The 12,715-nt window shown below is 43.5% G+C and overlaps 1 pseudogene; it reads right to left on the reverse strand.

Moving 5' to 3' along the window:
- Window positions 1–10,887: 10,887 nt before the first annotated feature.
- LOC102967973 lies at window positions 10,888–12,043 on the reverse strand (annotated as a pseudogene).
- Between the last annotated feature and the right edge of the window lie 672 nt (window positions 12,044–12,715).

The raw sequence follows: 12,715 nt of genomic DNA on the forward strand, positions 1-12,715 counted from the left end.
AAGATCATACACAGGGGTAGGAGGACTAGGTAATGCTTTTCAAAGTAAAATACCGAGTGCTTGAGTTAGGTACCACTTAGGATGTTGTGTATCTTGGCCCCTGTCTATTAAGAGGCTGTGTTAGTCAGGGTTCTCCAGAGAATCAGAACCAATGGGCACTGTGCATGTGTGCGTTAAGGAATTAGCTCATGTGATTGTAGGGGCTGGCAAGGCCAAATTCTGCAGGGTAGGCCAGCAGGCTGGAGACCCAGGAAAGGGTTGATGTTGCAGCTTGAGTCCAAAGGTAGTTTGAAGGCAGAATTCTCTCCTCCCCAGAGGACCGTGGTCTTTTTTTTTTCTTAAGGCCCTCAACTGATTGGATGAGGCTCACCCACATTATAAAGGATAATCTGCTTTCCTCAAAACCTACTGATTTAAATGTTAGTCACATTGGGATGCCTGGGTGGCTCAGTCTGTTGAGCGTCCAACTCTTGATTTCAGCTCAGGTTATGAGCCCAGGGTCACGAAATCGAGTCCTGCCTCGGGCTCCACACTTCACACAGCAGATTTTCTCTCCCTCTATCTCTCTCCTCTGCCCCTCTGCTCACTCACGCTCTCTCTCTCTCTCTCTCTCTCGCACTCGCTAAAAAACAACAACAAAAAAAAAACCAAAAGACAAAACAAAACAAAATTTTGAAAACCTCACATCAATAACTAGACTGGTGTTTGACCAAATATCTGGGTACCTTGGCCTAGCCACATTGGCACATAAAATTAGCTATCTCAGGCATAATGGCAACTTGTTTTGGCTTTGGAAAATAGTCATGGACAAATGCTACATTTTGCTCCTCCGAGTCAGAATCCATCCCCCACCCAGACTTAGCTGCAGAAAAGAATAGCACAATCTTCTATGCAGGTTATCAATTCTGCTAAAACATATGTGCCACAGACAGTACGCTGAAAGCTCTGAGAGCCATGTTGCGACAGCCAAGTCAGCGCCATGGAAGATTTTGAGCTTGGAATCCCAAACTGCTGGAATTCTGCTGTCTCTTCTCTCTCCTGGCATTTACCAAGGACAGGAATTGTCCGTGTGACTGCAAACCACAGAGCTCTGACAGTGCTGTTGCCATTGCAAAACACCACATCTATTCTAATATAATTTAATTGGAAGCAAGACTGCATATAATCCCAGGATGGAATCCTCCTCACTCATTCATAAATGGATTTCTCCTGATGAACTGCATCTTCTAGGGTAGTTGACAGCTCTCCCATTGAAAGCTCACTTGGGGTAGGAGACTTTTAATTGCCAAGGGGTTCCTCTATTATGGAGAAATGTCAGCCTCTTCTTCTACTGGGCTGTGGGGACCTAGATAGACTATGGTCCAATTTGCAAAGCCGAACAGTAGGATTGAAATGATTATCATGGAAATTCGGCAAATAATTTTTAATTTGTTGCAAGTTAACCTACGTGGTATCCACAGAGAAGTACCTCTCGGATCTCCCCAAGACCTGCTGTGGGGAGTCTCTAGCTGCCACTCCTTGGGATCCAATATGGTGCCCCTGTTGAGGCCAAGCTTCCAATGTGTAGCTCCCACAGTAAGGGTGCCAGTATCAGCCTGTTCCTGCCCAACGTGGGACTTCTCCAACAGGCACCCTTTGCTTGGGGATCCTATCAACCTGGTCAAGTCTTTCCCATAACTGTGCTACAATCTGAGGCTCTTCCTAAACAATCTTCTCTCTCTCCTTCTCTCCCTCCCTTCTTTTCATCTCTCTTTTTATAGGTATCAGACATGCCTCACCGACTGGAGCTTTCTCCACATCCTCCTGATCCCCATTCCTTCAGCCGCCACAGGAGGTTAACCCGATCTCTGGCTCATCCTGTACCTGCTTCTCAGAGAACCTTAACTGACCCAACCTACTTATATCCTATTGCTTTTACAATGTTCAAAGGATGATAATGGCTATTTCAGACACCTTTTAAGCTGTAACATTGAAGATCTCACACCCTAGTTTGCCCAATGCAATCCCACTTTATACTTATGGTCAAGCATAATTACTAATAGCTCTCTGCATATTCTCAAAGACTTACATGTTGGGTAATAAATTATATGGTTACCCCAGCTGTCACTTACATTTAAAGCTTAGTCTAGTAAAATGTTGCCCAAAGTCTATTTGGTGGAACACAACTCTTGGAAGAGGCTCTAGGGAAAAGAGTTCACTCGTCAAACTTGGGAAATATTCCTGTAGGTTGACAACATCATTAGTGTGTTACCATCTTAGAGAGGGCCTGCAGTAGAAAACCTTGCTTAACTTTGTCTTTCTCGATGTTTCCCAAGCTTATTTGACCCAATACGACATTTTTATCTTGAATTCATGACACCGTGGAGAGAAGCACAGCCAAGACTGGATTCTCTTTGCTCGAAGCTACCCTTAAAAACAGTTCAAAATGTTAGGAGGCTCGGAGTACGGCAGCTGGTTCACTTAGCGGTTCTGGCTTGATGCAGCCAATAACTGGCCGAGTCTGTTCTGGCTCCTGACTCACCTCTGAGTGCTATTCACATTAGCAACTGTGATCCACAGAGGCATTTTGGCCCTCGGTCAAGTGAAGTCATTTGGACTTGGATACTGCTTTTAATAGCCTCTAATTTTACTCATAAAAATTTTCAATCACAGAAAGCCTCATTTTTACTACCAAATTGGGGATTTTGTTAGCAAATCACTTGATCCAGTCACTAAGGTGATTTCAAAAGGCCCTTTCCATCTGGCCAGTTCTCCTGCTCCCAGCCCTGCCAAAACTATGCCATAAACCCAGCTTCTCAATTTGGAAAGCAGAGGCTGGCTGCTCCCATGCTTAGCACACATCCAACTCGTTCCATCTCTTGGATCACCCGCTTGCACCACGTGCATGCATATCTGTGCTTTAATATCAGATGCAGGTTCTTTAAGGGCCACGTCATGCTGGAGAAAACTACATATTCCCTGCATATCTTGGCAAGATGTTTTGTGTCAAGTACTTAGTTGAAAGAAAGGAAGGAAGCAAAGGAAGAAGAAAGGGAAGGAGGGAGGGAGAGGGAAAGAAAGAAAGAAAGAAAGAAAGAAAGAAAGAAAGAAAGGGAATGGAAGGAGAAAGGAAAGGAAGGGAAGGGGAGGGAAGGGAAAGGAGAAAGAAAGAAAGAAAGAAAGAAAGAAAGAAAGAAAGAAAGAAAGAGAAAGAAAGAAAAGAAGAGAAAGGAAGGGAAGGAGAAAGGAAAGGAAGGGAAGGGGAGGGAAGGGAAAGGAGAAAGAAAGAAAGAAAGAAAGAGAGAAAGAAAGAAAGAAAGAAAGAAAGAAAAATACAAGAAAGGAGAGAAGTGGGAAGGTAGGAGGGAAGATGTTACCAACACAAATAAACACTAAAGAGCGCTTTATGTTTGCACTAAAAACTAATGACATTTGGCTAAATTAGTGTTTGTGTTCTATTAATGCCCCCAAATATTTTACATATTGTAATGAAAATAGATTTTTTCAAGAATTCATCAAGCAAGAAGTGTTAGGTAACTAGGAAAATGAATAAAATACATTATCTATTGTTTTTTGGTTAAAGAAATCCTGAAGAAAGCCATAATTTCAGTCTTACATTATTTTCTGTAATCTCCCAACCAACTGAATTAGACACTAATTATGAATTACACTAAAAGCTATATTAAGTATTCTTGATATGTAGGAAACAAGTAGTGTTTAAACAATGATTTTTAAAATCCTCATGCAAGGTTAGGGTTCTCTTGTTGCTCTATAAATACCAAGACATGCTTTTGAAATATAATAGCAAATTTCCTGGTTTGAAGAAAACATAATAATCCAATATATTACTATGATATTACTACTACTACTACTACTATGTATTATTATATATTATTACACTCTTATTATTATTCAATTATTACAGAATTATCATTATATTACTATTATACTATTACATTATTATTATTATTATTAAATCACTCAATGGGATAAAAGAGAATGTCTCATTCATGCTAAATATTCATCTTTTAAAATCAAATTTTTAAAACTAAACAGGTCCTGGGGCGCCTGGGTGGCTCAGTCAGTTAAGCATCCGACTTCGGCTCAGGTCATGATCTCATGGTTCGTGAGTTTGAGTCCCATATCCGGCTCTGTGCTGACAGCTCAGAGCCTGGAACCTGCTTCGGATTCTGTGCCTCCCTCTCTCTCTGCTCCTCCCCTGTTCATGCTCTGTCTCTCTCTGTCTCAAAGATAAATAAACAGTAAAAAAAATTAAATCAATAAAACTAAACAGGTTCTTATTGTTACCTTAAATTTTCTGTCTTTAAAATTTCAGAGGAGTTATTTAAAATACAGTGTCAGTTTTCGTAAATTTCTGGTTAGATGTAACAGAAAATGCCTTAAACAAGATAGCTATGATAGAATATGCAGAATCAACTAAATCCATAAAAATTATTTTTTCCTTTCCTGTTTCCCCACCCCCTTTCTCCCCTCTCATTTGGATAATCTGCTACACATATATTGAACCGCTTGAAGTTTTCCCACAGCTCATTAACGATCTTTCCCCGTTTAAAGGTTCTCCCTCTGTGTTTCATTTTGAATAGTCTCTATCGCTGTGTCTTTGATTCATGACTCCTTCCTCCTGCAATGTCTAATCTGCCATTTATCTCATCCAGTTTTTTGGGTTTTTTTGAGAGAGAGAGAGAGAGAGAGAGAGAGAGAGAGCGAGCATGCACAAGCAGGGAAGGGGCAGAGGGAAGGAGATAGAAAATCCCAAGCAGGCTCTGTGCTGCCAGCATTGAACCCCACACGGGACTCAATCTCTCAAACTGCAACACCATGACCTGAGCCCAAACCAAGAGTCAGACACTTAACCAAGTTCATGTGCCCCTAGAACATATGGACTATAGTAACAATCACAGTTTTAATGTTCTTGTATACCAATTTTAACATCTGTATCAACTCTGTGTCACTTTTAATGAATTAATTTTTCTCTTTATTAGTTGTATTACTTTTATTAGTAGTATCAGTTGTATTACCTGTAATTAAAAAAAAATTTTAATGTTTATTTATTCTTTGAGAGAGAGAGAGAGAAAGCATGAGCAAGGGAGGGGCAGAGAGAGGGAGACACAGAATCTGAAGCAGGCTCCGGGCTCTGAGCTGTCAGCACAGAGCCCGACGCGGAGCTCGAACCCACAAACCTGGAGATCATGACCTGAGCCAAAGTCGGACGCTTAACCAACTGAGCCACCCAGGCGCCCCTACCTGTCTGGTAATTTTTTATTGGATTTTAACTTTGTGGGTGCTGAATATTTTTGTATTCTTCCTATTACTATTAAGCTTGTTTCTGGGGCCTAGTTAAGTTACTTAGAAATACTTTAATGCTTTTGAGTCTTGCTCTTAATATTTGTTATTCAGGACCAATGTGGTGCTCATGCTATTTCTCAATATTGAGACAAGGCTTTCCGAGAATTCTACCCCATGCTTTGTGAGTTGTACTGACATGATTCCTGTCCCCTACTAAATGCCAGGTAATTTCCTTCTAATTCTTTCCTCTGATTGAGGTAGTTTCCTCACCTGTATCTGCTGTTGGGTATCCCGATGGAACTCAAGGAGGACCTTTGGCAGGTCTCTGATATCCATTCTTCCATTCTCTATGCAGCCCTCCTTTCTCCAGTATCAGTCCTGCAGACTCTTCCTGCATTGATCTTCCTGGACTTTCATTTCTATCTTTTCAACTCCAAGAGTCTGATAGGCTCTGCCTGTGTTTTCTCTCCCTCTGCTGGAAAGTCTCTCAAAGCCACAAGCTGGGATAATTGTAGGGCTCACTTTTGCTTCCCACCTCTCAGGACACAGTCCTTCATCAGCTGACCTCCAGTGCCTTTTAAACTGTGATGAGACAGTTATGCAGAATCAACTAAATCCAAAAAAAATTATTTTAAAAGCAGAAAGTCAGAAATTTGACTGCTGGTTTAAAATTATGTCTGTCTGGCCACCTCTGATCCAGCTTTCTGAACTTCCCTTAAACTATGCTGCACAAAAACCTCACATTGGGGGCGCCTGGGTGGCTCAGTTGGTTGAGCGTCCGACTTCAGCTCAGGTCATGATCTCACACTCCGTGAGTTCGAGCCCCGCATCGGGCTCTGTGTTGACTGCTGGGAGCCTGGAGCCTGCTTCGGATTCTGTGTCTCCCTCTCTCTCTGCCCCTCCCCTGCTTGCACTCTGTCTCTGTCTCAAAACTAGATAAAAAACATTAAAAAAAAATTTTTTTTAAACCCCTCATATTGGAGACGATTTCAACTTCATATGTCCAATGGACATATTAATAAGTCCAATGGAATTGCAAATAGAAGGCTAGCCCTATGAAGAGACTAAGGAAAGACTCTTTATTTCTGCCTTCGGATGATTTTCTAGGCCCAATATCCAAGATCTAAACCACTGAGGAAAGTGGGCAGTGGTTACCCTTCTGCTTACGTAATTTTAAGACACCCAGATTGCTTTTGGTCTTCCCTCCCCTTCAACGCACTCCCTCAGCCAGTGTCTTCAGTTCCTGTCTTCCAAACTCCACCTGGAAACTGCGATCACCATGAATTCAACTGGGCGGACCAGTAGGTGGAGGTCTGGAAGCGCTGTTTTTCCTTCTAGAAAATTCTAGTGTGCCCACATTGGGCCAAAACCAAAGCATCTACACACTAATATCCTGGACCTCCCCCTTTGCTCCAAATTGTCTACTTCGTATTACTATACTTGGAAGTCCTGTAGACATTTCGACTTCAGAGGAGTTCAAAATCTACCCCCTCTCGCCCCCACCCAGATTGCTATCCCTCCAGGGTAACCTCATCCTGGCAGACGCAACCTTGTTCACCCAGTTAGTTACCCTAGAAAATTGGTGGTCGTTTTGGATACCTCCCTCTCCCTCCTCCACATCCGAGTCTATCAGTCTGTCTCTTCAAAATTTTTTTGGAGATACCCTCTGCTCCCCATCACTACCGCCACCCTGGGTCTAGCCGTCATGACCTCCTTCCTTCTGCAACAGCCTCCAAACCATCTCCCCCGTGCCCCTTCCCCGACCCTCACTATTCCAGCCTCTCGGGGTGATCATTAATGATCTTCTCAAACTACACGTCCAACCACAGCACCACTCTGCCTAAGGTAGAGGCCTTAGAGTCCTCCTATTCATCTTAGGAAACCATGCCAAATCCCCAACGTGGACTGCATGGTCTGCACAGGCCCTTGCACTCGGCTGTGGCCACTTTCGACTTCTTTGAATCCAAATGCTCTGAGCTCTCTTCTGACTCAGAAGCTTTGCACATTCCATTTCCTCTGCCTGGAATAGTTTCATTTCTCCCCGATACGAAGCTCACTTTAAATCACCCTTTATTACCTCAGCTTGAGGAAATTTCCACAACTTCATAAACCCTCAATTCTAGGAAAGAGGCCTCATTATGTCACATCCTGCATTTTTCTTCTATACCACAAGTGTTACTAGAAGTTACCCATGGGATGATTTGTTTAATTCTTTCACAAATCTCTGCAATTCATGCCTGTCATAAGAGTGTCTCCAATACTTACAGTGGTTGCACAGAGGAAGCCCTCGGCAAATACTTGTTAACAAAAATAAGTGAAGACACTACCTTCGAGAAACCGACATAAAAAAATAACACCGGCAAATAATAAAAGAATTGGCAAAGGCAGTATTTTCTGTCAAAATAAAGGAAAGTCATTTAAGTACCAGAACATAATACCTACTGCAATGCTTCTCCCTTAGTATTAGACTTGGTTACTATGCTTAAATTTAGCTTGCGAAAGCGTAATGCTTTATTTTAAAAACCTGAAGCAGCAGAGCACCCGGGTGGCTCCGCGGGTCAAGTGACCAACTCCTGATTTCAGCTCGGGTCATGATCTCACAGTGGTGAGATCGAGCCCTGGTTTGGGCTCAGCACTGTCAGCAAGGAGCCTGCTTGGGATTCTCTCTCCCTCTCTTGGACCCTCCCCCCTTCTCAAAATAAAAAAAGAAACAGAAAAAAAGAACTCTACTGAAATATTTTTTCAGAACCTGAATTGGCACCTTAACAAATAATAAAATACGATCTCGAATACATGGGTATAAAATAAAACTACTTTATTTATTTAAAGTCACATATGCCACCTGGATCGAAAAAAGGGAGAAGCGATGTGGTGATTAATTTTACGTGTCGACCTGACTGGACCATGGGGCGCCCAGATACTTGGTTAAACATTATCCCGGTTGTTTCTATGATGGTGCTTTTGGATGAGGGAGAGCAAACTGGTAGACTGAGTAAAGCAGATTGCTCTCCCTAATGTGAGTGGGTCTCGTCCAATCAGTTAAAGGCCTGAACAGAACAAAAAGACCAACTTTCCCTCAAGCCACGGAGACTTCCTCCACCCCGTGGCCTCCGAAGGAAGACATTAGCTTTCTTCCTGCCTCTGGACTCAACCTGAAATAGCAGCTCTTCCTGGGTCTCAAGTCTGCCAGCCTCCAGACCAGAAATACGCCATGGCTCCTCCTGGTTCTCGTGCCTTGGCACTCACACTGGAACCATTGGCTCCCCGGGACCTCCAGCTCGCTGACTCACCCTTGGGATTTGCCAGCCTTCCTAATCACCTAAGCCAATCCCTTACAACAAATCTCTTTTTATATACACATCCCGTTTGTTCTCTTTCTCTGGACAATTCTAATACATGGAGGTACCCGTGAAACTAGAAAGGTTGGAGAAATAGTAAATGCGGGAAATGTTAGCAGACCTACTAAAACCTGCATCCTTAGGTGCTTGTAGGAAGCCCAGTGGGGACACTAACACAGGGAAGATTTGGAGAGGGACCAGATTGCTTTATGCAATTTAGGGGCACCAAACAATGGGGGGAAAGACCTTAAATGTAACTTAATTCGTACTAAGAGTCCTCAGGAAGTTTGGGTTCCATATGTAAAATACCTGGCCCATCATAGCTTAATAAATTTCAGTTACATCACTTTTGAATATAACCTCGGTGATCCAATTATTTTAATCGGAAAAGGTTAATAAACCAGATATCTGTAACCAAATGCCTTCTTCTATCGTCTTCCCCCGAGGTCACATATTCAAACCTTACTGTAAGAAATAGCTGAGAACGCTTTTAAATGCTGACTCCTAGATTCATCCCCTGGTGATCCGAATTCAACAAGCCCGGGGCGGGGCCAAGAGTCGGTATTTCAACACGCTCACAGGAGTTTCAGGTGCGGATGGCCAGTGAGCACCGTCTGGGAATCACTGAGGTAGAACCAATACACAGACCTGTGATAACTATACTTTAAAACTGTCACACATAGGATATTGGGATATTCGACTGTAAATAAAATAGCCTTCTGGAAAATACATAAAACTGACTGATGGGGTTCTTAGCACTCTTACCTTACTTTTAATACTTTTCTGTACTTCCTAACCTTTATGTCGAGACTCAGGATTTAAATTTTTTTTAAGTGTTTGTTTATTTTTGAGAGAGAGAGACACACACACACACACACACACACACACACACACACACCATGAGCAGGGGAGGGGCAGAGGGAGAGGGAGACACAGAATCGGAAGCAGGCTCCAGGCTCTGAGCTGTCAGCACAGAGCCCAACGTGGGGCTTGAACCCACGAACCAGGAGATCATGACCTGAACTGAAGTCAGATGCTTAACCAACTGAGCCACGCAACTGCCCTGAGATGCAGAATTTTAAAATCAGAAAGCAACGTTTGAGAAGTCATCAGTATGCGCTACATTGTTTTCAGCATCTGTTTTTAGTCGTGGGTCTGCTCATGCTAAACATGAAACACTGTAAATACTCGAAGGAAAAAGCACTAAAATATCAGAAGTGGTTCTAGCCCTCGGGGGACAATGACATTTTTGTTCATCCCCACCTTTTTGGCGCCCCGCTCATTTTTTTGGTGCCGAACATCAACTCTATTTTTCAAAGAAAAGAAGGGTGTTTTCTCTTCGAAAGTTCTCTTCTCTTCTCCATTCACTTCATAAAGTACTTGACAGTTTGGGCAGAAGTGCAAGCAAGTCCCCATAGCGATTCCCGCTCGGACACAGGAAAGAAAGCGAGGGCAACCGTGAAGGCTGCGAAATGGTTCATTCATGTGTGTCTCCAACCTCCCTTTTAGGTTACATTCTCCCTCTTGCCCTGGTGTGAATTCCTTCACCTCCCCCCAGGTGTTCAAGCCCAGCGCTTCCCCACGTTTAAATCCCCCATTCCTATCCGAGCAGAGTAACAGTGAGTATTTCTCCTCGTTAAGAAACATGCAGAGATGACAATAAATAAATATGATAACTTACCTTGGAAAAGAGCCAAGTGTGCCTACGGATGAGGATGCCGGAAGCCTTGCAGCTTGTGCGTTGTGGGGGGTAGAAGGAGGGTCCGCTGAAATCAGAGGGGAAATTTGCAACACCAGTTGTGGGTGGGCGTCGCCAGTAACGCTGGCAGTAAACTGAGGCAGCTGGTAGCTGTTCAAGGTTGTGCCTTTTGTGTATGCCTACCGAGCTCCTGTCAGCCCAGTGCAGCTGCCTCTGTTCCACTTAGTAGAGGCATACTTTGTTTCATTACGCTGCTTTATTGCACTTCACAGATACGGTGGTGGTGGTGTTGTTATTGTCTTACGAACTGAAGGTGTGTGGCTCCCCTGCGTCCAGCAAGCCTACCGGCACCGTTTTTCCAACGGCATTCGCTCACTTTGTGTCTCTGGGTCACATGTTGGTAATTCTTGCAAAATTTCAAGCATTCTCATCATTATTACATTTGTTATGCGGATCTACGGCCAGTGATCGTTGATGGCTCTATTGTAACTGTTTTGGGGAGCCCTGAACTGTGCCCATATTAGATGACACCTTCCACAGAACAGAAACTAAAATAACCTGTCATTCAATTAGTCACAAATACAGTCCTCGAGTTTTTTGCCCATACACATGAGTATTGTCTAAAACATGTCTTCTTTGTAGCAGCTAGGCCCTGCCACCACGGTGCTTGGCTGAGTTCACAAATCTGTTGTAACCTGTAGCTTCCCTGTCACTTCTCTGGCTCTCCTCTCCTGCTAAGCTTTGTTTCCTGGCAGTAATTAAAACCTTCTGCCATTGCCATAGCTGTTGCTGCTGCTGGAACCGCCACAGCCACCTTGGTTTCGTGGTTTGGCAAAGTATTGGCCTCCACCACCATAGGGGCCAGAGCTTCTGCCTCCAAAATGTCCTCCTTTCGTGGGTCCAAAATTTGAAGATTGATTGTTGTAATTGCCAAAATCATTATAGCTTCCACCACCTCCAAAGTTGCCTCCATCGTTACCAAATCCGTTATGGCCATCCCCACTGCCACCATATCCCCCACCACCTCGACTGCCGCCAAGGCCACCTCGCCCACTGAAGTTTCCTCCGCGGCCAAAGTTGTCATTCCCACCAAAACCACCTCCACGACCACCACCGAAGTTCCCAGAACCACTTCGACCTCTTTGGCTGGAAGAAGCACTAGCCATCTCTTGCTTAGATAAAGCTTTCCTTACTTCAAAGTTGTGGCCGTTCACAGTATGGTATTTTTGAATGACAATCTTGTCTACAGAGTCATGGCCGTCAAAGGTCACAAAAGCAAAGCCTCTCTTTTTGCCACTGCCTTGGTCGGTCATGATTTCAATCACTTCAATTTTCCCATACTGTTCAAAATAATCTCTTAGATGATGTTCTTCAGTGTCTTCTTTAATGCCACCGACAAAAATCTTTTTCACGGTTAAGTGGGCACCAGGTCTTTGAGAATCTTCTCTCGAGACAGCCCTCTTTGGTTCCACAACTCTTCCATGCACCTTGTGTGGCCTTGCATTCATGGCTGCATCCACCTCTTCCACAGTGGCATAGGTGACAAACCCAAAGCCTCTGGAGCGCTTGGTGTTGGACCTCTCATTACCACACAGTCCGTAAGCCTTCCCCATTGCTCAAAATGGCTCCTCAGACTCTCATCGGTTGTTTCAAAGCTCAAACCTCCAATGAAAGGCTTCCACAGCTGTTCAGGCTCTTTGGGAGACTCTGACTTAGACATGACGGCGGTGGGAGGGGAGACTTTCACGATGCTTACTCGGCAGCGTCCACGGGCAGAAAGCTCAAAACTATTATTTAGAGGTAGCATGGTCTTGTATATAGAAACTATTCAGGGGATCAACAAAATTGCTGGAACTAATCGAGTTTAACATGATTGTGGGATACAAGGTCAACACACGAAAATCAATTGTACCTGTATATACCAGCAGCAAACAATTGGGAAATCAAATCTTTTAAAGTTACCATTTATAATAGCATCGAATGACATTAAATACTTTTGAATAAATTTAATAAGAGATGTGTAAGACCTTGAAACTGGAAACTATAAAATATTACCAAAATAAATTGAAGAAGGCAATAAATGAAGAGATATACAATTTTCATGGAATGGAGGTCTCAATATCATTAAGATGTCAGTTCTCACCAAATCAATCTATAGATTCAATGTGATGCCAGCTGACTAGGCGCCGGGGAGGGTGGAATTATATTGCTGGGAGTTTAAAATGGCACAATCTTTTTGAAAAATCTGGCAATTTCTGGGGCACCTGGGTGGCTCAGTCCGCTAAGCATCCAGCTCTCAGTTTCAGCTCAGGTCATGACCTCACAGTTTTGTGAGTTTGAGCCCTGTGCCGGGCTCTGTGCTGACAGTGCAGGGCCTGCTTGGGACTCTCTC

Source organism: Panthera tigris, chromosome B4 (assembly GCF_018350195.1).
Source record: "Panthera tigris isolate Pti1 chromosome B4, P.tigris_Pti1_mat1.1, whole genome shotgun sequence".
NCBI lineage: Eukaryota > Metazoa > Chordata > Mammalia > Carnivora > Felidae > Panthera > Panthera tigris.